General features: G+C 37.4%; 1 long non-coding RNA gene across 1 annotated transcript; it reads left to right on the top strand.

The window, feature by feature from the left end:
• The first annotated feature begins 765 nt into the window (after positions 1–765).
• LOC144641475 (uncharacterized) lies at positions 766–4,010 on the top strand. Its single transcript, XR_013568564.1, has 2 exons — positions 766–1,000; positions 1,624–4,010. It is a non-coding gene; the product is annotated as an uncharacterized LOC144641475 (long non-coding RNA).
• Positions 4,011–4,267: the final 257 nt, after the last annotated feature.

The following is a 4,267-nucleotide window of genomic DNA, read 5'->3' as shown; positions in this document are numbered from 1 at the left end:
TAGAAGTGGAGCAAGCCCAAAAGAGCCAACGAAAGTAACGTCTGCTTCTGGCTTGGAAATTAACCCGTTAGTTCTCAGTCAGTCAGTCAGTCGGTCGGGCGGGCGGGCAGGCAAGCAGGCAGACAAACAGACAGACATACTGTAGCTAACGCACCAGCAATACAACTTAAAATTCAACGTAAATTTATTCTTGTGGACGTAACTTAATTACCAGTGGTTTCTAGGACATAAATAAAGAAATATATTACACTAAGAACAGAAATAACAGCATACAACAAAGGAAATACTAGAAGACAAACGAAGGAAACGATATGTACCTGACGATTTGGATTCGCGGCGAAACGAAGGACGACAAACGAACGTAGCTTCTTAGATATAAACGAATCTTTCCGTGAAGAAACAATATACATAAAACCCGCGAAAAGGTGACTTAATATACACGGTAGACTGGGCCGAGTAATACATAATCGCGGTAGACTGGGCCTAGGGATTGGTTTCTACACATACACTGTAGGTAGACAGGAAGGTTGGCAGGTAGGCAAACAAAAATATAAACAAACAAAGAAGCGTGACTAAGTTGTTGTTGAGTATGATTGTTCTTGTAAGAGACTGTTGTTGGTGACAGTCATATAGTTAAGTCCGAAGACAACTGCCATTCAGCTTATCGACATCCGATTCACCAACAGCAGTCTTCTCTAAAACGATACTGGAACAACTTAAACTAACGCTTTGGGTTGTAATTTTTTAACCTTGCTGCAGACTGACATAACAGGTCGACGCATGTCCACCCCCATGGGGACCTATACAGCGTCATTAGGGATGTACCCTCGAGGTCAAACTAGACACTCGCATGGGCAGAGTCCTCTGACGGGAATCACTGGTGTAAGTATGTCGATAAGCAGTCACCCTGCCACTGAGGCTAATGCCTCCTCGTACAGTCACCAGTTTGATGGACGTGGAATATCGCCTGTTAGCGACGAGGAATATGATGGCTTCAATAGTAAGTTGCCTTTTTTCAGATCTGTATAATGTTATACACAACTCTGTCTTTTAATAGATGCTATATTTAACACTTAATGACTGGTCCCTCGGAAAACAGTTAAACAAAATGTACTGCTTTCCCGAGGGACCTGTCATTAAGTGATTTGTTACATAGCACAACGGGCTTTAGAAGAAAGGTGGTTGTCGGTCAACATTTGCAGCTAACAGTGCACTGTTAACCTGTGACGTCTTAGATTTTGCATAGAGACTTTTTGGCGGGATATATTTTTGTTATAAGAGGTCATGTGAGCCCGAATTAGCCAATGAGAGTGCATGCTTTTGGAGAAAAAATTCCAGCTATACAACAATTTGTTATTATGATTATTTTTTCTACTTTTCCATTTTTGTTGTGGTTAACCTGAAAATTACAGTTTGTACATATCTTTTTTTGCGTTAAATTTATTATTGATATTTATTTATATTCTTTTTCCACGAGAATAATAAATAAAAAAATAAATAAATAAATAAATAGATAAATAAATAAATAAAACAAATAAATAAATAAAACGTATATAAAAAAATTAAGAGTAAAGATTTTGTTCAGCCATTCTAATCTTTGTGTATTTCTTGTCATTATTTCAGGTCCCGGGTCTTCAAATCAGCCTTCTCAGCGAAAAAATAAATTAGTAACAACTTCTATTAGGTAGCATTTAACCAAAAGTATATATATGTCAAGGACAATTTGATAGTCATTACCAGTATTTAATTGTTCCATTTGTTACGAAGATGTAGATCCTTGATCGTAATATATTTTGTACAGAAATAATTATTCCATAGAAGCATTTCTAACTTAGTAAATGAATAAGAAGCGAAAAGCTTCAGAAAAGGTTTCTTCGGGAGCGTGCCCAATGCTCGTTTAGCATCGAGTGAATCGCTAAATGAGCTTTTACTGCATTTTTTTCTGTTATTAAGTCAGTATAAGCCAACATTGCAAATCATAAGTCTCAAATCGTATTATTTCCGGCAGATGTCGAGGTCTTTGTTTCCAAGTTTTGGGATTTTAAAACGTCACAACTTACTGTGAAGACCGTAGTCATCCATAGAGCTGACTCGGGGGAGTGGCGGAAATCGAACCTATATCGTAATGCAAGTCAGAAATATCTCGATATGGTTCCTCCAGTTCACAATCAAGGCACCTCTTGAGCCTGTAGTTCTCATCACAGGGTCAGCAGCATTGCTAAGCAACACAACGTGAATTGGCCGTGGCTATTTGCGCCGTTTGTGAAAGAGCTATCGGATTGTGCACATTTCGCAAAGTAGAAGCAAGTAAAAATCAACGTATTTGGAAACTGATTAACTTAAACATGCTGCAATTAAGTGAACCAAAAACTTGACGAATTTCTGTAGATACCTTCCAAGAACTTGTGAACCGTGATTGATACTTACACACTCCAAGGATGCCAACAAGCGAGTAAGGAGAACACTACGCGTCCTGTCTCTTCTAAAACGCTGTCGAAACTGGCTATCTAATCAATTGGCTATATCCCCGCCTCTTGGGGTATACTTCGTATTTATAGAATAATGTATTTATGAAAAGAATTCATTCCATTTCTTAGCAAAAAATGTAATATAGTTCATCAAGATCGATATTATATTGCTAAGGCTGTCAAAAAGAACATGTTAAGTTTAACCGTCAGCCCTCTAAACTACTGCGCGGGCATTTTTAGGTATTTCTCAGTGGTATATATTTTTGTATTTTTCGTGTAAATAAAAGGCGATGCTAGGTTTATATATCATTTACAATTACTAGCGTCGCTGTAAAGGTTAGTGTATCTTTTATTACCCTTTAAAACTTCTCATAATTAAACTTAAGATATTAAATATAAAATCATAATTTGTAATCGTAAATCGTGACAAAATGAACTCTCCAAAACAAAGCCTACATCCTATGAACTAGAATATAAAGCACCCATGCGAGTATGTTATCGGTAAATAAATGTACCTGTCAACGGTGAGCCATACAATTATCGATAAATTGAAATACTTTGTATCTATTTTGCCGATGACAACCGAGCTAAAGTGCTTTAATACCAACTTTCCGACAGCAGGCCTGTCTCAACGCTCTCAGTTCTTTTCTTACTAGCGAAACACGAAATTCGATGGAAAAGATTTCATGCAAATTACGTAGTGCTACAGGGATCCTTGTAGTGTATCTGATTGGTGAAATTCTGTGCATGAGAAACAAGCAATCCAAGACAAGTCACCTAAAATATTTGGTTTCTGTCTACTCACAAATCAGATTGCAACTCGGTTGCTCCACAACTATTCGCTTAGAAAAATTGGGCTTGAAGTCTAATTGTTGATTAACGATGGAAACTAGTTGCGTGACGTGAATGAGTCAACGTTTCATGTGATGTCAACCGTTATAGGAGTTGTTTATCTTGTTATTATGAATCATGTTTTCAGGAAAGAGTTCGTTTTGAGCATATTGCATTTCACGATAAACGTTAGATATGTTGATTTTAAAACTAATATATAATGAGGGAGAATAAACATAGGGGATATCTTGATTAGATTAATTTAAATTTAAGGAAATGATTTTCCTGCAATGAAACTATTTCCTTCAAGTAGTTCATTAAGCAGGTTTATACTAAACCCTAACTGTAATTTATTTTAGTGCTTCTGTTTCCTTGAAAGCTGTACCATGTACTGGAAGTCTATTTATTTGCAGTCTAAGATGTTTTCTTTCGTTGCTGCGATGTAAAATAGTTCATGCTTGTATTTTCGCGGTGAAACTGAAACGAGCTTGCAATTTATGCTTGAAAGGAGAATCCTACGAGAATACATTGATAGTCTCTAAATAAGCCTCGATTTCATGCCCGTTCCTGGTTAAAATACAAATATGATGTGTTGTCAACTGCATGTGGGACTGCCAGATAGTAACAGGAATGCAATATTCCAATTTATTTGATATATATGTACGTACGTCTTAAGAGGAAGATGTCACGAAATAAATACTCCAACTTCCAGGATTGTACAGTTGCGTGTTGCTGTCCAAGGCAATCGGGCAATCACGTTCCCAGTGACCCTTTTCTTTTGGTCAACTTCAGAACGCATACTCTGGCCAAGTCCGATGAGAAAATACGTGATTCACGAACGTCCGTTGTGCGCAGACGCAGTTTATTCCGCAATGCAATCCTGTTCTCAGAGCCTGAGAACGAGATAATACCTCACTGACACTATAATGAAGTATTTTATTCATTCATGCGTCCCCTTTGACGAGCGT

The sequence above is a fragment of the Oculina patagonica genome, unplaced genomic scaffold (assembly GCF_052425735.1).
Source record: "Oculina patagonica isolate OP01 unplaced genomic scaffold, crgOcupat unplaced977, whole genome shotgun sequence".
In the NCBI taxonomy this organism is placed as follows: Eukaryota; Metazoa; Cnidaria; class Anthozoa; order Scleractinia; family Oculinidae; genus Oculina; species Oculina patagonica.
The sequence above is the reverse complement of the archived record's forward strand: the minus strand, read 5'-3'. Positions and strand labels throughout refer to the sequence as shown.